Source organism: Ailuropoda melanoleuca, chromosome 2, assembly GCF_002007445.2.
Source record: "Ailuropoda melanoleuca isolate Jingjing chromosome 2, ASM200744v2, whole genome shotgun sequence".
NCBI classification, from domain to species: domain Eukaryota; kingdom Metazoa; phylum Chordata; class Mammalia; order Carnivora; family Ursidae; genus Ailuropoda; species Ailuropoda melanoleuca.
Window position 1 is genome coordinate 85,750,608 of NC_048219.1, and position 26,349 is coordinate 85,776,956.

Sequence of the window (26,349 nt, forward strand, 5' to 3'; positions counted from 1 at the left end):
ATTTATATATTTAAAAAAACAATCAAGTTCACCTAAGGAATTTATTCAGGAATAGTTAATGGATCAAGGCATTGAATTTGAATAGAAAATGTACTTCTGTGTAGATTCTAATCTAAAGGATTACTTTTCAAAAAATTATTCTTATTGAATTGAATCAGTACTTCCCAAATAATTACTTAAATTCATGATAGGTATATTAGTTTGCTGTGGCTGCTATAACAAATTACCACAAACTGGGTGACTTAAAACAACAGAAATATATGCTTTTGCACGTCTGCAAACCAGATCAGTTACTTGACTCTCTCCCACTTCTGCGGGTTGTTGGCGATCCTTGCTTTGAGACCTCATTGCTCCATTCTGCTTCGTCTTCTCCTGGCCTTCTCTTCTCTGTTTCTCTCCCCTTCGTGTTTCTGTCTCAGAACTCCCCTGCTTCTCTCCTATAAAGATTCTTGTTCCCAGATTTAGGGCCTACTTGGATAATCATCTCAAGATGCTTAAGTATATCTCTTAGGACCATTTTTCCAAATAAGTTAACGTATTCACCGGTTCCAGAGATTATCACATTTGGGCATGCCCTTTCAGCCCACTATGAAGAGATATGGGGATATATTTAAATGATGTCTTCTAAGCTAAAAATTAAAACGTCTTAATTTATTTGCAACATTTCAGTTTCAAAAATTTTATCAACACAAAACATTTTGTATATAAGATGCATTTTACAGAAATGAAAAGTTAGAATCCATATTTATTGACCAAGATATATATATCTTATGGGCTAAGATATATACATATATATCTCTATATATCTTATACACACACACACACGAGGCATATATACACACACACACACACACACGTATATGTATATATGTATAGGGGCTGTTTCATTGTTTTGGCAAATAAGTCATTTACTTAATATTAATTTGGTAGCATATTTAAGTGACTGCTCTTTTTTATTTTAGGCCTTTTTCATTTTCATTTTAATTTATGGAGGATTGTTATACTATCAGATGGTAAAATATATGATTATGTATACTACAACAAGTAGGTATTTGCCATAATTGCTTGTGATGATTGAAGTAGATTTTCGTTTTTAAAGTTTGAAATAAATGGCATTAGTTTAAATAAATTATAAGTAAATTATAAAATGTCTAATTTTAAAATTATTACAACTGTAATTCTGTGCTAGAGAATTTTAAGCTTATTACTCACCAGCTATTTCTTTCATTAATTGTTTTAAATTTTGACGTAAATTGTAGATTGGGCAAAAATGATGGCATTGTATTTTGCATTGGAAATTCTGCTTTGGGCAGAAATAGTTGCGCAGTCTCATGGAATAACTTATTTTCTTATTGTTACAAAGCGTATACATTTATCTGTATGTAAAATTGGAAGATATCCACAAATTAAATAATGAAATTCCTTCCATCTTGCTGACACTTATCTTCTATTCTCAGTGAACTCCTTGTCAGTAATAATGTTAGAAATATGTAGTTCAGGCTTCCTATAAAGAAACATACACACACACACACACCTCTGTTAGTTGTAGCCTTTGAGGAAAATTCCCTTTATTGTTTGGCAATTCTTATTCTTTTTCTTTCTTCTAAGAACCCAGAAGACATCTTTGAGTATCATGGTTTGAAAATATTTTCCAGAACAAACACCAAGGGTACAATGTTTAAGAAGGAAGAAAATGAGTATTTATTTAGCATGTACTTTATACCAAGCATATGCTAGGTTTTTCATGCTGTCTCATTTATTCTTGAGAATAACCATGTAGATCAATATTTTCAGTATGATCTCCATTTTTTTTCTTTAGGAAAAGAAACAGAGGTGCAAAAAGGTTAAACTGCCTGGGATTCCACATGTATTCAAGGATGAGGCTGAGATGAGCTTCTAGTTCTGCCTTACTAAACAGTAAAAATCACATGTCAATCTCTTCAAGCTTTTCATAGAAATGGCTTCTCATTTTTGCTATGATATCTTATGTTTTTAAATAAGATTTCTTATACAACCTAAGTGAGTATGCAGTCTCCAGTGGTTAATCCTGGGAGGCCCTTGGCATGGGCGCTGCTGGTACTGATGCCCTGTTGTGGTAGTCAGTGCACAGGGCATTAGGCCTGAAGTGAGGCTTTCCACCTGACTTATAGTTTGAGAGCTATCATCACCTTTGTGCTGAGGAAAAGATGACAGAACTATCAAATACTCTTACATTTTAAGATATGAGTTTCTAAAACATAACCTCAGCTCTGCTTCTGAATTAAAGTATGAAAATGTTGAATTAGAGGAAGGATATAAATTGTAACCTCCAATGGAGGTAAAAATATAGTCTTCATTTTATACTTTTAAATTTATGTGAAGGCTTGGTTAGCAAAAATGAATAATAACATAGATGGGTTCCCATTGCCACTATTCTTTGTAATATAGCTATTATGGGATTTCACAAGAATTACTTAGAAAATTTTACTTGCTTCGGCTGTTCAAATTTTTTTATACCAAATAAGCATTCTGGGTTAATATCATCATAGGTTGGTTTATGTATAAGGAAAATACTTTAATATCCGAAAATGGGTTATAAAAAAAATAGAAGTTTGTAATTTATTGTTACCTATCTTCTTATGGTTATTATCTTAAAATTGTCATGCTTATTTATTTTGATGTCAGAGAAAAGCAACTATTGAAATAATGTTAAAAATACTCTTTGTGACTACTCCACAGCAAAAAAAAGCCTATTTCTGTAATAATTTATATGTACTTTTTATAAGTCTCTATTTCCTAAGGATGCACATAGGAGACAATACAAGAGAAAATTATCTTTTGATATTGAACTTTTTTTTTATCAGCTCTCTCTTAAATGCTTACTAAATGAGTTTGTTTTTAAACCCTGAGTGATCTTTATAGAAAACACAAATTTTAGAATTATAATAGTCTATTTTATTTTCTTTGATATCTCTCCTATCCCTTAAAAGCCAGTAAATGTCAGATCCTTTATTTTAAAGCTAGTTTAGTACCTCTTTGGAGGCTTACCTTTCAGTAATAGTATGATGGTATTTTACTTTGTGAAGCAAGGTTGTCACCTAGTGGTGTTTTCAAGTAGTACAGCCTTCAGAATTTGCTAATCCAGTATTTTAAAGGAAGTGCCTAACAAAAGTGAATGTAGCTTTGTTTTGTTTTGTTAAACATTTTCAAGTGTTTAAACTAGATATAACTTTTCAAAGGATTTTCCTTATAATTTTTTCTAATTTCCATCTTTCAGTGTTTAATGTTGGGTCAAAAAATTTTTGTCTGGCCACTGAAATGTTTGAGTAGTAGGGTTGATCATGGTATGTATTAGGGCTTTTCATAATGCTTCACATATCTAGAAGTTGTCTGTTTAGGGGGGAAAATGCATCTGTAGTACTAAGTAAATTTTCTTTTTTTAGTTTTTGCATATTCATCCCTTCAGTTTTTGTGCCAGTTAATTTTATGAAGAACTTGCATTTAAAATGTTAAGGTTTTTATGATGGCATCTTTGCTTTTGGTATTTCTATTTTGATACTATAACAATTTGGAAAGTTAATGTAGAAATTACAATAGATTTTCTGAGGTGTGAGTGTGTGTAAATATGTATATGTGGAAGAAATTTAATGCCATAAGTTTGCTAAATGGAAATAGCATACATTTGTGTATGTAAAGAAATCATAAAAACTAAAAACCGAAAAATTAATGTACTTTTAAAAATAGTTTATTTCTGGATAAGATAAATTTTGTATTAAAAATAATTCACTATATTGATTAAGATCAACAGCAAGTGATTGTACTTAGAGGTACTTTAAATAATATATAACTTTTTTCATCAGATACTTTCATAGATAAACCATAGAGAAAATTAAATTTTAAGCTAGTGTTGTTTCAGGTCCTTATTGTAATTGTTGGAATAAAAATTCCAAGAATTCAGTAGTAGTTATTTTGGCATAGTAGATGGCCACTTTACTTAAAGAAACAAAATGGTAGTGATAGAAGAAATACTTGGTTGTTAATGGAAATGCAATAAAAGACCTCTTTTTTTCATTTTTATCTTTGTGTGCCATAGTATGTCCTCTTCTGATTTATCTTTAGTAGTGTTTTGGTCCTCCTAATTACTGTGCTTAATAGGGATTTAGACAGAATCCCATGGGTTCATTTAACTTACTGTGAGCATATCAATTTGTTTTCTCATCAGTGATTTTTTTTACCCCAACTGTATCTATAACTATACTGAATATATTGATTTCATCAGTACTAAATGACCTGAAGCAAGTTTTATGCCAATTTTTATTAGCTTTATTATCTTACTAATCTTGTTATTCAGTATTTTTAAATACAGGCATGCCTCAGAGATATTGTGGGTTTGGTTTCATGTCACCACAGTAAAACAAATATCACAATAAAGCAAGTCAAACTAATTTTTTGGTTTCCCAGTGCATGTAAAAGTTGTCTTTCATTATAGTCTATTAGGTGTACAATAGCATTGTATCTAAAAAATATGCATAATTTAAAAATACTTTATTGCTAAAAAAAATGCTGTCATCTGACCTTAAGCGAGTTGTGATCTTTTTGCTGGTGGAGGGTCTTGCCTACATGTTGATGGCTGTTGACTGATCAAGGTGTGGTTGATGAAGATTGGGGTGGCTGTATTAATTTTTTAAAATGAGACAGCAATGAAGTGTGCCTCATTGATTGACTTCCTATCACAATTTCTCTGTAGCATGTGATGCTGTTTGATAGCATCTTACCCATAGCAGAACTTCTTTCAAAACTGGAGTCAAAACTCTCAAACCTGCTGCTGCTTTGTCAACTAAGTTTATGTAATATTCTAAATCCTTTGTTTCAATAATCTTCACAGTATCATTACCAGGAACAGATTCCATCTCAAGAAACCACTTTCTTTGCTCATCCATAAAAGTCAACCCATCATCTGTTCAAGTTTTATCATGAGATTGCAGCAATTCAGTCCCATCTTCAGGCTCCACTGCTAATTCTATTTTTCTTGGTATTTCTACCACTCTGCAGTTACTTTTTCCACTGAAATCTTGAACCCCTCAAAGTCATCCAAAAGGGTAGGAATCAGCCTTTTCCATACTCCTGTGAATGTTGGTATTTTGACCCGTTTCATGAATCAGGAATGTTCTTTTTTTTTTTTCTGAAGATTTTATTTATTTGACAGAGAGAGACACACAGTAAGAGAGGGCACACAAGCAGGGGGAGTGGGAGAGGAAGAAGCAGGCTTCCTGCTGAACAGGGAGCCTGTTGTGGGGCTTGATCCCAGGACCCTGGGATCATGACCTGAGCCGAAGGCAGACGCTTAACAACTGAGCCACCCAGGTGCCCCATGAATCAGGAATGTTTTTAATGGCATCTAGAATGGTGAATCCTTTCCAGGAGGTCTTCAATTTACTTTGCCCAGATCTGTTAGAGGAATCACTATCTATAGCAGCTGTAGCTTTACAAATTGTATTTCTTTTTCTTTTTTTTCAAATTTATTTCTTAAATAACAAACTTGAAAGTCTAAATTATTCCTTGACTGCAGAATGGATACAGAATGGATATTATGTTAGTAGGCATGAAAACAACATTAATCTTGTTGTACATCTCCATCAGTGATCTTAGTGACCAGGTGCATTGTCAATTAGTAGTAATTTGAAAGGAATCTTTTTTACTGAGCAGTAAGTTTCAACATTGGGCTGAAAATATTCAGTAAACTGTGTTGTAAATGGGTTTGCTATCATCCAGGCTTTGTGGTTTTATTTATAGAACACATGCAGAGTAGATTTAGTGTAATTCTTAAGGGCCCCAGGATTTTCAGAATGGTAAATGAGCATTGGCTTCAAGTTAAAATCACCAGCTGCATTTGTCCCTAAAAAGAGAGTCAACCTGTCCCTTGAAACTTTGAAGCCAGTCATGGACTTCTCCTTCTAGCTATGCAAGTCCTAGATGGCATCTTCTTCCAATAGAAAGTTGTTCCATCTACATTGAAAATCTATTGCTTGGTGTAGCCACCTTTGTTAATGACTTTAGCTAGATCTTATGGATAACTTGCTGCATCTCCTACATCAGTATGTGGTGCTTCCCCTTGCACTTTAATGTTATGGAGATGGCTTCTTTCCTTAAACCTCATGAACCAACCTCTGCTAGGTTCAGACTAATTCTGCAGCTTCTCACCTCTCTCAGTCTTCGTAGAATTGAATAGAGTTTGCGCCTTGCTCTCGATTAGGCTTTGGCTTAAGAGAATGTTGTGACTGGTTTGATCTTCTATCCAAACATTAAAACTTTCTCTGTATCAGCAATAAGGCTATGTCACTTTCTTATCATTTGTGTGTTCACTTGAATAGCACTTTTAATTTCCTTTAACAACTGTTTCTTTAAATTTACAACTTTGCTAACTGGTGCAGTGGTATAGCTTTCAGCCTGTCTCAGCTTTCTACATGCCTTCCCCACTAAGTTTAACCATGTTTAGCTTTTGATTTAAAGTGAGAGATGGGTGATTCTTCTTTTGCTTGAACACTGAGAGGCCAATGTGAGGTTATTAATTGGCTTAATTTCAATATTGTGTCTTAGCGAATAGGAAGGCCTAAGGAGAAGGGAGAGAGACAAGTGAGCAGTGGTTGGTGGAGCCATCAGAACACACACATTTATCGATTAAGTTCACCTTCTTATACGGGTGTGGTTCATGGCACCCCAAAACAATTACAATAGTAACATCAAAGATCATTGATCACAGATCACCATAACGAGTATGATAATGATGAAAAAGTTTGAAATATTGGGACCCCTGGTGGCTCAGTTAAGCGGCTATCATTGGCTCAGGTCATGATCCCGGGGTCCTGGGATCAAGCCCCATGTTGAGATCCCTGCTCAACGGGGGGCCTGCTTCTCCCTCTCTGTCTGCCGCTTCCCCTGCTTGTGCTCTTTCTCTCGCTCACTCTCTCTCAACTAAATAAATAAAATATATTTTTTAAAAATTTTGAAATATGAAAATTACCAAAGTGTGACAACAGATATGAAGTACACAAATGCTATTGGAAAAATGACACCAATAGACTTGCTCAACACAGGGTTGCCACAAATTTCAATTTATAAAAAGTGCAATATCTGCAAAACACAGTACAGTGAAGTACAATGAAACAAGGTATGACTGCATTGTATTTTCCCCAATTATATTCATAAATAGGAATTTATAAGTCATTTTTTCTTGCCCCAGAGGAGGGAATTAGCAAGTTATTATTTCAGTGTCTCTGGGGTATAAGAATAAAAGCAAAAACTGAATTTTTTTGCAAACGTGTTACAGTCCACTTATACAATGGTGATGGAAAAAGGATAGGCTGAGAGAATAATTGAGAGATCTTTATTCAGACAATTTTGTAAAATATTTTTTAATGTGTTGACGGGGTGTCTAGCTGGCTCAGTTGATAGAGCATGTGACTTGATCTTGGGGTTACGAGTTCAAACTCCGTGCTAGGTGTAGAGTTAACTTAAAAAAAAATATATATATAATTATATATATATTTTTTCCTAATGTTTTGAGAATTTGCAGTAGGTTGTCAACTTCCATATTTGACAGGAACAAAGATACCTTAGAATATAATTGATTTTTTTATTATCTCGAGTTTTATTCTCTTCTTTCCCCATATGAGCTTGGGTAATTGGAAGTTAGTTATCTTTATTTTCTTTGTGTCTAAGCAGGAATTCATTTGTTAAAATTACCATTTTGATATTTAGATTACATATTTGGGCCAGTAATCTCAATGTGATAGCAAATAATCATATATAGATCAAAGACCCCACAAAAACCATACGAGGCCATTTGATTTGGGTTTTATTCGGAGGCAGTTAAGACCACTGTATGCCGGTCATTGTCCAGTTATGTCCATTACTTTTTGATTTTGTTCCTATCCATTTGGGAAGAATGTTTCCATTCTTGGTTTTCTCATTGGCATTTTAAAGAATTTTCTTTACGTTATCAATTTAATTTCTATGTGCAGTAATAGATTCTGTCTTTGCTACTTCAGGAATTCGGTTCTTAGTTCAGACTGCTTGAATGGGTGAGGTGGGTAGAGGGGAAGAAAACTAATGTTTGCTTTTTAGTGTTTCTGGCCAATTAATTAGAACATTCCTCTTCCCTAAAAAAAAAATATGTAGTCTGGAAATCTAAAGTAAGAATGAATTCCGTATATGTCCAGTTTGTAAAATATTTATGCCAAATGAAATGATTTGACACTTTTTAGTCTGATATAGACAACTCTGGTAAGAACATTTGTTACCTACATAGTTGTGTTCATTGGCTCCCAAAAGTCATACAAAGTGACCCAAAAGACAGTTCTTTTACTCTTTTGCTTGAACAGGAAGTCAACTATGAATATTATATCATTTGAGAGACACTTTGGTACAAACTTGCATTTGAAAGAGACAACTTTGAAGTATACAGGAACAAATAAGCAGATAATTTTATGAACTAATATGATTAACAAGTACAAAGTGTGTGTTCCACATGCAGGCTGAACTCTGTTTTGTTTGGCTTATATATTGCTTTACAAAAAACTAAAAGCTAAAAATGAGAAGATCTGACACTACCTGCATTGTCTGCTTTACCTCCCCTCCCATAGACAGTCTACTGGAGGTAAGTTAAGGCCGCTCCCTTTTGATCAGGCATGTAGTTAGTCTTCAGTTTGTCTTTGTCCTCCTCATTATGTGTCCATCATAGCCAGCAAATTATTAGACTCAAGGATTTTACCTACTTTCAGAGGAATGAATGAAAGGGAAATTGGCTGTCTTTTTCCCTTATTGGTAGTAAGAGGTGTTAATGGCGATCCACTATCTCAATCAAATAAATGAAATTAAAATAATAATCTTTGTTTTATCACAGTTTTCTATCAATTGAGATTTTTGAATTTTAGTTTGGGTGTGTTTTTTCTATATGCCCAGGTGACTTTTGAACATGAAATGAAGATGGTTTTGGTAGTAGCACTTAGGCTGTGACCCTTCTCATTGAATATATTCGTTACTTGCAATAGGAAATCCCTCTCCCCCAAATTGGTGGATAATAATTAATTCTGGAGCTTTTACTTCTAAAGTGAAAAGAATTTCTCAGGATTACAAATTAAGTGACTCTGAGTAAGATGGAATTTTAATATCTTCTACTTATAAAAAAGGAAGCAATTTCAAAGTCTCTTTTTTAATTTGAGTACTTATTAAACTGTGATTTAAAATGGCATTATTTGAAGTTAAAATTATGAGAAATGTTAGTCTATTCTGTATCATGAAGAAATTTAGCCCTTTAGTGCCTTGCTTGTCAATAAAATGTATTTCAGTTTATTTTTAGTACAGAATAGTAATGACTGATTTTATAACATTACTGTTCCAAAATCTTCACTAGAATGGAAAAATGTGTGCTTTTGCTGTTTTAGTAAACAAGAGCTCTCTGGGGTTTGTTTCTTCTTTAAGGTCTATATGCCTTTGGGTTTTACGTGCTCAGAGATGGTACATGGGAACTGATTCTAATTCTCTTCCCTCCAGGTCCATCGTGCAGATGTGTACAGGGATCAGATCTGGCACGCTTGCTCCAATTTTTCAGTTCTTTTCTTTCCCAAAATTTCTCACATTAAGGCTGCTGAATTTTGTGTTTTGTTCTTTCAGTTACTGTATTACTTTGATGCATCTTGAAGCCAATTTGGGAATTTGACTTTTATTATTTGTTTTATTACTTTTTGTTTGTTTTATTCATTGATAGTGTTGGAGTTTTAAATGTTTACAAAAACAAAAAGATGAATTTCTAAGTCCCAAGTTAACAGTTAATTTAGATTCAGTCCTTCAGTAAAAATGGTACAGTATTTACAGAAGGATCACCAAGCTGTTACTGGGGAGAGCTATGAATGGGTCTCCTGTTCCTTGATATAGCTGTAAGGCTAAATCCTTTGATTTTTCAAAATGTGAAGGCTGAGTAAGGGAGACTTGTAATATGTGGAAATTGAGACTGAGCCACATTTTAGAATTTGTTATATTCAGGAGGCCTTTTACAGGCATTATTTGAAAGAAATCACATGATATTTGACTTACACATGTATAAAGTCAAATTTCCACCCCCTTATGGCTTCTTCCTTCATAATTTTTGTTGGAGTTCCCCTTTTTATATTATGTAGGGATAGGTATTTTTATTGTTTTTATAATATTTCAATCTCTATTAATATTAGTTCTCTGATCTTTCCATATGAAACTAGACTTTTTTTTTTAAGATTTATTTGAGAGAGAGAGAGAGAGAGCGAGCACTTGGGGGTAAGGGGCAGAGGAAGAGGGAAAGAGTATCTTAAGCAGACTCTGGGTTGAGCTTGGAGCCAGATGTGGGACTCGATCTAATGACCATGAGATCAGGACCTGAGCTGAAACCAAGAGTCAGCTTAACCGACTGCGCCACCCAGGCGCCCCTAGATATATTCTTCTTTAATATATTGTGGAGCTCACTGATCTGAGTTTGCCTGGTTGTCCCTTTTTGTGTGTGTTGGTAAAATTGTCTAGGGAATCCGGAAATTGATTTGCACAGATATTGGCTTATGTTTGTGAGAAGATCGTTTTTCTTACATTAGCAATTGTTGTTAAATAAAAGTTGTATGTTGTAATGAAAAGACTGATGAACTGGGAGTCAGGAGGTATTCTTGTTTTAACTTGTGTCACTTAAGTTTCTATTTTTGGGAAGTTCTGTTAACATCTTTGGGCCTTCTTTTCCTCGTCTGTAGAACTGAAGAGGTAAATTTTGATTATTTTAAAGATTTATTTCAGATCATCTCACTTCCTATGATCTTTTAAATTTTGAAGACTTGCCTTTCTAGAAAAACAAAGTATTTTATTAGTCATTGCATACTATTTCCACATTGTGTAGGAATTTTGAAAGTTGTGTTCTTGTAATTACTCAATCAGCATTTGAGGTGATATCTTTTTGTGTACTGTTGCTTTCTAGAAATCCATCTCAACCTGTACTCCTATCTCATTTCTTCTCCATTTTCCAGCCAGAATATTCCATGGTTATTACCTCTAAAATGTGCTTTACCTTTTTTACTTTTATGTTGTTGCTCATACTGTTCCCTTTTGTGTACTCTTTCCCCTCCCCTAGCCACTTTGAGCCCCTGTAATGTGTCGTTTACAATTATTTTGACCTTGCATGTTAACTGTTTATATATTTATTGTGTTGTGCTGTTTATGAGGTGGTGAACTCCTTGAAGGCAGGTATTTAATTTTCATCATTTTACTAATCTTATTACTGACTCACATAGTATTTTTCACACAAATAGGGACTTAATATTTCTAAACCTGAATTTGTAAGATGATTAATGACATATAGTCAGTGGTTAGGAGCAATGAAAATTTAACAACATAATAAGGAAATTAACAGCCATTTTGAATTTAAGCAGTGTTTTAACTATCCATGCTGACTGTAGACATTTGTATTCCTTGGTCTCTTATGTACTATTTTTACTGTCTCCTCTCCATTCATTCTTACTGACTCATGTACATACTTATCACTTCTATTTGCTCTCTGTAACCCGGTTAACTACTTGCCTTCTTTTATCAGTGTACATGGTCTTAAACTCAATACTGGTAATTTTTTTAAATACATTCTTGCTTTGGTCTTGTTCTTAGGCTTATCAACTTTAATCTCTTATTGTTCTTTTGCATTCTTCAATTTACATTGCATTTGCTCCTTCATTTTTGAGAAATTATTCAATCTATGTTTCTTAAAGGCACTCGTTCTTTGGTTGTTGTCTCCAGGTAGAGTTTACATTGGTAAGCATCTTAGAATCTGTCTGATGTTGGGGATTGATTGTGGAATTGCTGGCCATCGGGAATGAGCTTGAATTAGTTCTGTCAGACCAACACTTCTGTATCTTTTAAGTGGGAGAATGTCTGCAAGGGCAATGCTGGCACCAGCCCTCTGGTTAAAGGAGTTGATACTGATTATAAAAGGTGTGAAATGGGGGGGTGCCTGGCTGACTCAGTCGGTAGAGTGTGGGATTCTTGATCTCAGTTGGGGTCATGAGTTTGAGCCCCACACGGGATGTAGAGATTACTTAAAATCTTAAAAGGGTAAAAGATGTGGGGCGCCTGAGTGGCACAGCCGTTAAGCGTCTGCCTTCAGCTCAGGGCGTGATCCCGGCGTTATGGGATCGAGCCCCACATCAGGCTCCTCTGCTAGGAGCCTGCTTCTTCCTCTCCCACTCGCCCTGCTTGTGTTCCCTCTCTCGCTGGCTGTCTCTATCTCTGTCAAAAAAATAAAAAAAAATCTTAAAAAAAAAAAAAGGGTAAAAGATGTGAGATGTTAATGGGCATTTGTACAGGTGGACTTTTGGGGGGATGATACCTGAATTCTAGAATTTATCAAAGAATTTAAAAATGTCTGAATTGGGCATGAATGGTGGGTAGAAATGATTCTCTCCCTGGTCTCAATCTTTTTACTCTTAAATTAATTATTGTCTGCAACAGATGTGTGGTTGGTTTAGACCAAATAAAAGATCAAAAGGCATTAAGATAATGAGTAAAAAAACTGCAAAGAGAACAGGAAAAGCTAAAAGGTTACCTATTTTTGTGTCACTTTAAGTGAGTAATATTTACTCAAGCGTTCTTGGGAATGTTACATCCAAGAAAGGGGACTTGAGAAGATAATATGAGAAAGTAGCAGACAGAGGAAATTGTCAGGGATTAAGTTTAAATCTATGTTGTTTTAGTTCTATTTTTATAGTTCATCTCAAGTCTCTAAGAACTTCTGTATTATCAAATATCTGAGTCAGATATTATATTTGCATAATAGTAAGAGTAGCTCATATGTCCATTAGGAAGTATTTTGATATTTAAATAGCTTTTCTCAGAAAGCATAGGGATAATTTTATTGACACAGCATGCCTTTAAGGATACAAAAGAGGGAAAATATGCATTGCTCATTCTGTCCTATCAGAGATGATAAATAAACAGGGAATATGCAGAGCTCTTTCCTTAGTATTTATAGTAGAAGCTTTTTTAGTACAGAACAAAATTGCATGTTGACTTAAGAATATAATTTTGGTTAATTTTGATTTTTAGGAAATATTAAGCCATTTATTTTATTTTAACAGGTATCTTTCAGATGAAGGCATTGAAGCTTGCACAAGTTCTCCTGACAAAGTCAATATAAATGACATCATCCTGATTGCTCTCAATGTAGGTTTTGTTTATTAACTTATAAACATTTTAAATCTAGAAGCTTTCATGAAAAATGTCTTACAGAATAAACTGGATCTTAAGTAATACGGAGGACATCTTTTGTTTTTACTGTGTATTTTAAGTTGCAGTGATGTTTGTTGAATTCTGTAATCTCTTATCAGCCCAATTTTTAGAAATACATGTTTCTTATAACATCTATTATACAGAATCCAACAAAAAAAGGAAAAAAAAACACAATTAAAATTCCCATTTCCCCCCAGTGATCAGTTATAGAATTTCATAACATTTACAGTAGATATATAATAGCAGAAAATACTGATCATATTTATTAAAACAAATCATTTCATTAACATAGGAACTCTAGCTAGGTTATAGCTTTTTGACAGTTGTATCAAAATACTTTTCCTGTTGATAAAAGTAATGTATATTGTGGAACACTTCACAAGACAAAAGTAAAATAAGAAAATTAACGCTGTCCATAATTATAGTTATGTTGTGTATATATTTCTTTCCAGTCTCTCTCCTTCCACCTATCTCTGTAGCTGTATGTTTTCCATAATTGGGATTGGCTTTGGATTTTTTTGAAGAGTTATAAAAATTGTTTGAAATTTAGGTGTAAGTAAATGAATATTCTTTTTTCAACCTTGCAGTTACCCCATTGGAAGTATTTTCATATTATCTTTATAGCAACACTCTATTAAATTTATTATTTAATCTATTGAATTAAATTTATACATTATGGTAGGTAGTCAGCAAAACCCATAAGAGAATTACTTATTCTCTTATTCATAAGAGAATGACAGATCCATCATATCACTGCAACATAGGTATAATGTGAAGCAGAAATGGCAGCAACTGATAAGAACATTTAAAATATAAATACATAGCTGTATACTTTTTCTTTTCACATTACATTAATTTATATACAGTTAAATGGACTTAAACAGATAAAATTTATGTTTTGAATCCTGTCATTTTTTCAGCTTCTTTGAATTTTATTTAATAAAACTAACAAGATCATTTATTGTTTCTGAGCTAAGAATGTAGGTTTTTAATAAAACACTAAAATTTTTTAAAGTAAGCTTTGGAAATTATGCATGTTGTCTATGACTACAAATGGAAATATTCCCTATACACTTTAACTTTTTTTGACTTGCACCCTGATAAGTGATTTCTACTTTCAAAAAATATTGAAAGAACTCCATTAATTAAAAAAAAATTCTAAAGTTGATGAGGAAGAGATTTTGTGACAATCTTCTGCTCTTCTTTTTCTTATTTATATACTTAGCTATAATTTGGTGTGAAGCTTTAAATAAACCAAGATGAAGTATTTGTCCTATGTACCTAAGAGGTACATAAGGACCATTATTTTATGAACTAATTTGTCTTTATAATATTCTCTGAAATACATAGTTGAATACTCCAATCCAAGCTATAGTGCCATACAATAGGAAAAAGAAATAGTTTTAATTAGGATGAAGTCTACACCAGACAGATAATTTACTTTTCAAGCTCATCACTTTTAAATAAAGTCAGACATTTGTAGTATTTCTGTTGATATTTTTTTAACTTTTGAAAGACTAGGGGCTATTAGTCACTAGTTGAAAACAACTTGTATTATTGATTCTTATTATATATAACTTATTACATATTGGGAGAATAATCCATGCATAAGCTTTCTTGTGTCCCCCTCCTCCTGTGTGGGACACACTGAACTTATTCCTTTATCTAGCAATGAAAATGCAATAATATATGTATAGGTTTTCCCCGCTATCCAAAAGTAGAGCATTCCTGGGGCACTGCTATCCAAAAGTAGAGCGTTTCTGGTGGCTCAGTCGGTTGAGCATCTGACTTGATTTCAGTGCTGGGTGTGGAGCCTGCCTAAGATTCTCTTTCTCCTTCTCCTTCAATCCCTCCATCCCTTCCCCTCCAGCTCATGTGTGTGCTCTCTCTCTCTCTCTCTCAAAAAAAATTAAATTTAATTTAAAAAAAAGTGTAGGGTATTCCTGTGAAAACTTTTGTAAGCCAAAATGGTGTAAAATGAAGAAGTAATTACCATTAATTTATATGGAAAGATTTTAGAGCATTCCCAGGCCTAAAAAGTAACCTCTCAGGTTTTTCTGATACTTTAGGGCATATCTTGCTAAAAGAAGCATGAAATAAATCAAGAGAAAGCACAGATGCTCACAACACAGTTCAAAGCTGTTGCAGCTTGATGCTGAGATGCTGAGTATAGTTCCTGGGGAAGATGCTTGGCAGTGCCCTTCTCGCTGTTTGGGGTGTATTCTGTTTCTATAAAGGCTCACTGTAACACAATGGCTGAACACTATTTCTGCTTTTCTCCTTTTCCAGTAAAATGAAAATCTTCGAATTTCTTTCAGTTAGCGAAAACTCATGTAGGCTTTTTGTAAGAGCAAAGCAGCCTAATATGAACTTTTGAAAAGCAAGGGTAACTGTACAGTGTTTCTGCCCAGGGAAATCCCCTAGAGACTAGCACCCAAGGCATTTATTGGTCTGCTTATAAAGGTACTCTCTGCCTAAATGAACAGTTCTAAGACTCCTCCCCCCAAAACAGGTGTTCATCATAAATCACATTGTTTATACAAATCGTCTAAGCAGTGAATCACATTTACAATTAGGAAATGGTTCAAGTGCAAGTTCCCACATGCCAGCCTAGGGCCAACCTTGTAAAAGCAGACCCTTCTAAAAAGAGCAGCCTCTGAGCTGCTGTGTAACTCATTTCTGTATATATTTTTATGTTGAAAGGAGGTTTCTTAATTTTTTACTCTGTAGAATGGGGAGTAAGAATATTAAGAAATGACGTTAAAAGCCAGCATGCAGTTTTCGGCCCAAATACCTGAATTATTCAGAGGTAAATTAAGTGATAGCTTGGTCTTAAATTACTGAATACCATGTATTAGTAAAAATTTAAAAGTAGATTTTTAAAAATTTCTTTTAAGATTCTGTATAATATAAAATGATTTGCCAAATAGCTATTCCATTGAACTTAATCAAATAAATAGGAATCTTTTGTATGTGTGCACATGTGCATGTGTACTTATAGATTAAATATTTCTCCTGCATAATTTTTTATGTCCAATATAAATGTATTTTTGGACCCAGTTTTACTAGTGATCCTGATATAATGGCATCTGAATCATAAAATTGCGTTTGCAGAACTTATAAATTGAATTTGATTTTATGATGTTTAAAGATTTGGTAAGTCATTTTCATCTTGCTAAAAGAATAATGAAATAATATTCATTATATGTGTGTATAGCACTTTGAAAGTTATGTAAACTTTGAATATATTGTCTCCCTTTAGCCTGGTGACAACTTTATGAAATAGGCTTGGTGATATTTTTGCCATTTTATAGAGGAATAACTTAGCTGGATTTAGAGAATATGTGGCAGTGTCCATGGTCCTATTAGTTAATTACAGTTTGTAATGACTAAGGGTTTAGGATTTTAGTATAGTGCTTTTTTGACGTTGTTTTGATGCCTCATTTTAGTTTAAATTAAATTTCATAATTATTGCTAAAAACTAGAAATGAGGGACTGTGGTATATCCTAAAATTTGTATATTTTCTGTTTCACATACATATTTACATATTTCAGCCTTTGAGTGACTTCAGAATAATTCCTATATTTTTATGAACTGTTTGTTGTATTACTGACTTAATGATTATTCATGTTCAGATGATAACAAAATGTATATCTTATATTCAGTAAAGTAACATGATAACATTTATTAAGTGCTTATTACTCTTTGCAAATCATTGTACCAAATACTTCATGTGTATTAACATTAGGAATAAAACAACCCTAATATGCAGAAGGTTAATATAAGAAAATATTTTTTCCCATCTCTTACTCAGTATTTTCAAAGTGAAAAGGCATGCATCTCGAGGTATGCTTTATCATTCTTTCATTCTGTTATTGGATGGAGGCTGCAAAGATGATAAAGCTAACACATTGTTACACAAGTGTTTTGGATTTGGGGCTTAGTTTGCCTGGCAGTTCCACTTGGTGAGTTTTAGCTTAGGAGTGACCCTTGCATTACATTGGAAAATAAAAAATGAATTATGGTAGTAAAAGCCTGAAAAGATCTGTGGGGATTGTATAATTTATATGCTCATTTCTTAAGCTGACCACGTACTGGTATTTCAAATAAGAGGACATTCTATTATTGTAGGTGATGAAAGAAGACTATCCTACTTCTCTCCATGTCTTCCTTTTATGTCACAGTAATTTTAATCATCCAGTGTTTTCCCCTTAAGTCTAACATGAATTTTTGCCTTACAGTTTTTGTGATTAAATGTACTCTAAGTCTATTTTCTTTTATTTTGCTCTTAAGGAGATGAAAAGCTCTTGTTATATTTTAAGGAAGAACAAAACAGTATAAATTTAGTTATCAGTCTAACCTCACAGTCTCAGTCATTGAGAAAATTTCTTAGCTTAAATTTCTTAGCTTAAATTTCTTAGGCCTTCTTCATGAGTATTGATTTTCCTCTGAGCAAATTTCGTATTGTTTCTTTAGTTTTTACTTCCTAAAGAGGACAATATCCTTGAAAGTTCTGCTTTTTTGTAAATTGTATAGTTGAAGTTTTGTTTTTATATCAGAAATGCTGTAACTTTATCTTCGTTCTTAATGTTTTCCTTTTTATGTTTTGTTTTGCTTTGCTGAGAAATATGTACTTCTGCACTTTCATATAGTCAGTCATTTGTTCACTAACTTTGATTTCTGTAATTTAAGCAAATGATACAGATCTTTACTACAATAGTCTTCCTATCCTTGCTGCTGCAGTGGTATTGTTCCCTAGGATATTTGTATGTTATATAGCTTTGTTACGGGTATCACAGCCAGTAGAATCATGTGTTTTCATGACTCTTTATATGAATGTTATTTAGGATTCAGTTATCAAAAATGTATTCTGTTTATGTACTTAAAAGTAGTCACTTGGTTTGGGTTTGGGGCATTAATTTTTTTAGTAAGGCTACAGTTTAAAATTAAGTATTAGGTTTTAATAGAGAAGATTTAGTAAGTTAAGTTATCGAAAGGAATATAACCAGAATTAAGGCCTTAAACATTACTGTTCAGCTTAAGCAGCATATGTGTGGGACTGTGTTATTTGAAAAGATCGATTATATGCGTAGATCTCATAATCAGCTAAAAGATACTGATTTAAATTTTATTCTACAGGCCGTAAATAATTTCATCTTTTGTTTATGAGTGAGATTAGATTTAGATTTACTTTTCTCTGTAATTAGATTTTAATAATAATATTTTTATTTTAGACAGACTTAAGGACAATTGGCAAGAAATTCCTCCCCAGTGACATCAATGGTGGAAAGGTAGAAAAGGTAAAGAAAAAAATTAACTTCCTAAATTATGCTAACTACAATAAATATGAACATTTACTAAATTACTGGAATTATTTTTTGTCAATAAAGACTGCAGCTGCAAAATATTTTAGAAGTGAATGGATCACAGAGTTATCCTTATAGTGACTTTCTAAACAAATGGAAAATTATTGACTTGAACTTTTAAACTTTTGGTGACTTTTCAACATTTAAAAAAAAATGTTGGTTTCAGGAACTATAATTATGGCACACTTACATGTGAGACTTACCAGATATTGTTGGAATACAGGACAAGGACCTTTTTGTCCCTTTTAATTTTAGTTACCTATTTCCATGTTTATTTCATGAACTTATTTATATAAAATTATAAGATTGTGAGAGGATATTAGGAGCAATTTGTCAAAGCTGTGCATTTGGTTATTGCTCTCATTTTGTACTACATATATATATTGGAGCATAATATACATAATATGATAATATATGTATTATATATGTCATATATATTAGATAATTTCAAACATACATATGTATATTCATGTCATGAATTTTTTCAGTGATCTTTTTAAAATCTAGGGATATAATTTTTAGATGACAACTACTCAGTCTTTCACTTCTTTTTTATTTATATTCAATTTCTTCTTTTTATTTGAAAATACATGTGAATTTTGTCAGCCAAGAATTTTATGTGCTGTTGATCACTTTTTGAATTATTAAAGAACATCGTCTATAATTTTAATAAATACTTTCAGTGTGCATGTTTTGTTTTTGGATAAATAATCTTACCATTTTAACACTGCGGCATTTAAAATAGCTATCAGATATTTTAAATTTTAGATAATTGTAAAAGGTCTGTAATGTAACAACATTTCTCACATTTTCTGAATATTAATCTATTTATGTCAATGTTGGTCATCATTTTGCTAGAAAAAACCATAAGAGAATTTCTAATCTACTCTCGTTTTTGAGATAGATACTCAGAGAAGAGGTCCTGTAAACTCCTCAGCAATTCATTTTAATGTTTAACAACACTCTGTGTCAGCAAACTTTAATTATATTTTAATCTAAATTTCTTATGCTACAACTTAAAGTCCATAATGTCTTCTTGATCTTCCCTCAGGGGAGATGGAGAACATCTGCTTACTTTCCCTTGGGAATCATTCTTCATATATTTGAGGACTCGTAAATGTCATTGCCACAGGTTTCTTTTTGCTAAACTAGTTATCTTGATTCCTTTGTTTATTCTGTCTCAAATTTTTCATTCAACTTCATTGTTCTCAGAGTTCTCTCTAGTTTCTGTACATCTCTGTTGTTGGTTGTGGTAGTAGTTCTCAGACTTCATTGTACACCAGAATCACAGTGAAGCTTGGGTAAAACACAGATGGCCAGCCCCTCCCCTTCTACCTCCTGACTCCCCCAGTTTCTGATTCTATTGAAGTAGGCTAGAGCCCGAGAATCTGTATTTTGGACAGGTTTCCATGGGATATTGATTCTGGACGTCTGGGAAGCACACTTAGCAAGTTTCTGGATTATAGAACCCCAAATTAGGCAGCAATCTTGGATAGGTCTGATAAGTGCAACTGTTCTTTACAGGAAAAGTGACTAACATCAAAGCAGTAATCCCCTTTGGAGGTAGATTAAAGGAGTATAGAGAGGAGTCTTCAAGTTCTCCTGAAAGAAGCCAAAAATAAATGCTCACATGGTGTGTATTGTTATTATTATATTTACTAAGTCTTGGATAATACCATTTTTAGCATTTGGGAATTTGAGAGTGGAAAGGAAGAATGGAGAGCCGATTGATCTGTGATCAGGTAAGAAAGATTGTAGGCCTGTAGTTAGAAGACAGTTAATCCTGGGTACATTGAATTTACATCTTTTTTGTTCTGAGACAAATCGGTGCCCTTCAGAAAGGCACTGTCATCTGGAGTTCGAGACTGAAGTCTTAATAATTGCTTTTAGTTATCACTGTTAATTTGGGAGAAATAGAATGGCAAAAAATGCAAGTAAATTAATCATTAATTAATATAGTAGTTTCGCTCAGGTTCTTTTCTCTTTCCTTCCATTCTCAGAACATTATTTTGCAGTTTCTATATTTTCTCCCTAAGGTTGCCCTTGACCTTAATGAAAAGCTTTCAGACAAATTTTAAAAATGCTAAAGGGGTGTGGGGTGCCTGGGTATCAGTTGGTTGAGTGTCTGACTCTTGATCTCAGCTCAGGTCTTGGTCTCAGGGTTGTGAGTTCAACCCCCCACTCCCAGCATACTTAAAAAAAAAAAGAAAAAAAAATGCTGAGGGGGAAGATGACTTTTTTCTAGGATTCCAAGCCTAAGCCACGTCTTCCCATAGGCAGTTTATGTTTGAGGTTTAGGCCATAAAGATTGTGAGAGTGGAGGGAGGTGTGGTGGGGAAACCATCTTTTGCGACTTCTTTTCTGAGTGTTTTAGGCAGGCTTTGTGTTTCTTAGATATTACAAGGTCTTGGAACCTGGTGGCTTATAAGCTAAAAATTGTGGAACAAAGTCATGACAAAAAAGAAGTAAAACTATTCTTTTTATAAAACTGTTTAGTATTTTTCATATTCTTTTTTAGGCTTAATATTTTCCAGTAGTCATTTTCATAGCTTAAGCCTCTGAACCAAAGTACAGAATTATAAAATATAGGTCAACATAAAAATATTTTGTTACCAGTCCAGCTATGTGATGACCTTTTGCATTACTGTGGAACCTTAAAAAGGAGGGGCTTTCAGGTCTGTATTTATTTTTTCCTTCTAAGTTTTAAAAATGATAGGTTGTATATGCCTTTTTAAACGTCAAAGTGTGTTTAAACACCTAATTTTACAAATGAAAGGGACAGGCTCAAAGCTTTAGTAGTACCGACGTCAACCACAAGATGGCTTTGCTGCCTTAAAATTCACAGTGAATGCCTTTTCACCATCAGTCTACAAAATTAGATGTTTTTGAGAAGAAAAATAATTGAAAAAAGTTTTAAGTTTTAATTTAAATAAAATTATATCATGTTTTATGTATGTTAATATATTCTGTGGTAAATAATACAATTTGTCAGTGTTCCTTCTGGTGAGTTATTACAATTAAACATACACTTTTATTTTTCAGAACAATGGATTACTCTGAAATATTGATTTTACTGTGCTTTATTTATAAGTGTTTATTGACAAATATTAATAGAACTTCTGTGGAGTTTAAAAATGACTGCACAAAACAATATATAGTAGACAAATACTCTTCTGATAACTGAAAAACTGTTGACCTTACTTTTTTTTTTTTTTTTTTTTAATTCTCCCAGAGAACAAAAAGCTAAAAAGGTGAAGGATAGAGGTGTGGAAATAGGCAAATGATACACTAATAGATGGGTTACTTTTGACTGGGGGGGGGTCCCACAGTGTGTTCCTCATATTTCACTTGCTGTAATTGCTCTGAACGATTGAATAAGAGAAATTATGTTCTGTGCTATACTTTGATGTATAAATTGATGCTTTTCACAGGGTTTCTCAAATTTGGGAGAACCTATTCAAGATTATGTCTATTTTTCACTTAATAGGCTTTTATAATACCCTGTTTTTAAAATTTCTAAGGAGCAGAAACTTTTAGGTTGTCTTCTAGTAAAGGTACTACCATATTTATGATTGAGAAATTTTCTTTTTACTGCTGTTTATAAATTTTTCTTTTACATTAATACTGTTGCTCTATGTGAATATGATTTGAAAAATTTGAGCTGGGGATGAGGGACAACCTTTGCAAAGCTGTTTTTTCCCGCATCCCCAGTGCATTTGACTTGCCTTCCTCTTGATCCTTTTTTGGTGCAAGCTTCTAACTTACCAAGGAGAACACCGATTTCCAGCAAACTCTTCTTTTTCTTCTCCCCCTCCTCCTCTTTACTGAAAATCTACTCTGCTAGATCCGATGTTAAGCAGTTTCATGCATTATCTTTGTGGTCTTCATAAAAACACTGAAAATAGAAATGATTACTGTCCTCTTTTACTGCAGAGATGAAGGAACTCTTTCTTAAAATCTGTCTATGCTGCCAGGCAAACTGCTATTTATTCTGCAAATCCCTACTCATATTCCACTTCTCTCCTAATTTTCTGGACCCCTTTTGAGCAGAATTAATTCTTAAGCATCAATATTTCCATTGCCCTTTATATCTATATCTGCTTTTGCTATGTAACAAATTTTGTCATAGTTTTAGAATGTGTAATAGAAAGACGACAGACTTTGGTATAAGACAGATCCAGATCTGAATCCTAATTCTGCCTCTTACTAGCTGAGTGATGTTTGGCAGAGTACATTACCCTCTGCTCTCGGTTTTCTCATTTAAGATACACAAGTGATCCTATCACACGTTATAGATCTGGAGGTAAATTTAAATTATTGTAAAGACAAATGAAATACTGTGTTCATCAAGGAGTTTTGAATGCATATTTATGCTAAGTTCAAGGGATGCAGCGATCAACAGGACAGCCCCTGCCTCATTGGAGCGCATAACCTAATGAGAGATCAAGAAACTTACGAGTTCATATAGTGAAACAAATATTATGTCAGAAGTACCTGTGATAAAGGGGCAGCCGTCTCAGCTTGGTGAGGTGGGGAGGTTGCTTTTCTTGCTAGACTATTAGTTTTTAGAGATGTGCTTCTCAATGAGGTAGTAGTGGGCAGATTCCCATTTGGGGGCATATTTAAGATCTTAGGATGGGAGAGTGTATGTGTGTATAGGTATATATATATGTGTGTGTGTGTGTGTATTTGTGTGTATTTGTACAAATACACACACACCCACGCACATGGTATTCAGCATTATTATCTCTATTTGGAAAATTGCAAAAGAATTAAAAACCTACTTTATTGTACAAACTATGAAAAATAGAGCTTGACACAATCTTGGCTGATAATACACGGAAGATAAGTATAGTGGACGTTTGTGATTCCTAGAACCTGAGTTCTCTTCCTGTGTGTTTGGGAAGGTCCCATCTTTCGAGTCGTGGTGGTGGAGAAGAAAATATGGGACACGCCTTTTCTCCTTTGCAGCTATGCCATGCATATGTACCTCAGCTCTGCTGGTCAGCTGTAGCTGCTATGGACTTGGGCTAATTACTCAAATAAGCAGGAACTGTAGTGAACGCTCTCTGCTAGTAGTAGAAGCTACAGCAAGATTGAGTTTCAAGGGCAGTAGCTGTATTAGTACTGGGGTAAGTGTCCAGGGCCAGTGAGACTGGTAGTACAAGCTGTACAGCTAGGTGCTTGCAGTGTGCTGGGTCCCGCTTGTTACAGCTCATGAACGCCGATTGTCAGCATGTCTTCCTAGTTTAGTATTCAGTAACGTCTTCTTGGGAGTTGAAATCAGCCATGGAAGTTGGCAAATGCTACAAATATTAAGGCTGCTTCTCTCCCCTCCCCAACCAAGAACTGTTTTACCAGCACACTACAGCCACTGAACCAGTTTTATGGTTTGATTATGAGTGTTTTTTCTCTGTGTGTGGGCGGCAGACCTAGTTTTTTAATTCTCCTGACATTTCTGTGAACTACCCAATGTCTTAATTTCAAAATATCATGTAAAGTATTTGAACTATTTTAATGTAATATTTGATATATACAAACATATATGTTTTAAAGCGTAGTAATGAAGTGAGCACCTGTGAAGTCTCAGCCTGATAAAAGCACTAGAACATTATAGTACCATTCTGCCTACCTACGTGTCCTAGCTATTCCTCCGTCCCACACCAAGAACTGATTGTTGTGAATTTTGAGTTTAAATTTACTTTTAAAAATACTTTAGTTACATATTTAATTATTCCTAAACAATAAGTGTTTTTGTTTTTAAGCTTTATAAAATGTTAACATATTGTCTGTTGTAATTTGCTTTGATCATTCAGTGTTCTATATCTAATAGGTGTCCATGTGGCATATACCTGTTATTCATTTGTTTTCTCTTTTATATGATACTAAACTGTGTAAGTGTACCTCAGTTTACTTATTCATTCTCCTGTTGATTGATATTTAAGTGCTTTTCTTTTTCTTTTGTTTTTATAATAGATGCAATACTTCTAGGAACAAATTTGTATATTTTTCCTGATGCATGTATATAAGAGTTTCTCTGGGGAACATAACCAGGGATTGAATTATTATGTACTAGAGCTAAGCCAGTGTTCAACTTATTAGATTATGCCAAATTATTTTTTAAAGTAATTGTTCCAAATTTATATTACCTTCAGTAGTATATGTGAGATACCATTAATTTGTATCACTTGTGGCACTTGAAATGATCAAATTTTTCTAATCTTGTGGTTGTAAAATATGTTATTCTTCCTTAGGATATTCTCTCCTTGCCCATCCCCACACCCGTAAATTTTAGAATCAAATGATAAGTTTCTTAAAATATGTTGGAGTTTTGATTGAAATTGCACTGAATTTGCAGATAAGCTTAAAGATAGTTGATATCATTGTGATACCATAGTATCAGTGAAATGCTTATAAGCTGCCTCTGTGAAGAGAAGAAAAAAGCCCTGATATGTAGCATTTGCTACTTTTTGTAGCAGAAGTGTTACTTCCATGGCTGATTATAAGCTACACCATGAAATCACTGGTGCCGGAATTGGGAAGAAATGTGCATAATAGGCTTTTGTGAACTGGTATGGGCTGCCTCTAGCAGGATGTATCTCTTCATTTATTTAGTTTTTCCATAGTTTTATAATTTATTGAAGTTATATAGGTTTTGTATCTTTTGTAAGCTTAATCCTGGAGTATTTGGTTTTTTTTGCTATAAATTGTGTTTTTAAAAAATTACTAATTTTTCTCTCTAATAATTGTATATTGATCTTAAATTCTGCTAACTTGTACTTACTATTCTTAATATTATATCTGTATATTCCTTTATGCTTTCTTTATAAATTTGCCTTTTGTTGACATTTCACATGAGTGGAGTCACCATATATACTCTCTTGTATCTGGCTTCTTTAACTTAGTGTAATGTTTTTGACATTAATATATAAGTAGTTTGTTTCTGTTTTTTTTATTTTTTCCAATATAAACATATATATATTAATTTATTTTTATAATAATTGTTTATTATGTTATGTTAGTCACCATACAGTACATCCTTAGTTTTTGATGTAGTGTTCCATGATTCATTATTTGCATAACACCCAGTGCTCCATGCATTATGTGCCCTCCTTAATACCCATCACCGGCCTATCCCAATCCCACACCCGCCTCCCCTCTGAAGCCCTCAGTTTGTTTCCCAGAGTCCATAGTCTCTCGTGGTTCATTCCCCCTTCTGTTTACCCCCCCTTTCTTTTTCCCTTCTCCTACCGATCTTCCTGCTATTTCTTATGTTCCATAAATGAGTGAAACCATATGATAATTGTCTTTCTCTGCTTATTTCACTTAGCATAATCTCCTCCAGTCCCGTCCATGTTGCTGCTAATGTTGGGTAATCGTTCTTTCTGATGGCTGAGTAATATTCCATTGTATATATGGACCACATCTTCTTAATCCAGTCATCTGTTGAGGGGCATCTCGGCTCCTTCCACAATTTAGCTATTGTGGACAATGCTGCTCTGAACATTGGGGTACATATGGCCCTTCTCTTCATTATGTCTGTATCTTTGTGGTAAATACCCAGTAGTGCAATTGCTGGATCATAGGGTAGCTCTATTTTTAACTTTTTAAGGGATCTCCACACTGTTTCCCGAAGTGGCTGTACCAACTTGCATTCCCACCAACAGTGTAAGAGGGATCCCCTTTCTCCACATCCTCTCCAACATTTGTTGTTTCTTG

At 33.7% G+C, this 26,349-nt stretch overlaps 1 protein-coding gene and 1 pseudogene across 1 annotated transcript in view; one reads left to right on the top strand and one right to left on the bottom strand.

Annotated features, from left to right (window-relative positions):
- CHD1L (chromodomain helicase DNA binding protein 1 like) overlaps positions 1-26,349 on the top strand; it is a 223,784-nt gene that overhangs the window by 30,561 nt on the left and 166,874 nt on the right. The window lies entirely within an intron of this gene.
- LOC117795782 lies at positions 4,556-23,849 on the bottom strand (annotated as a pseudogene).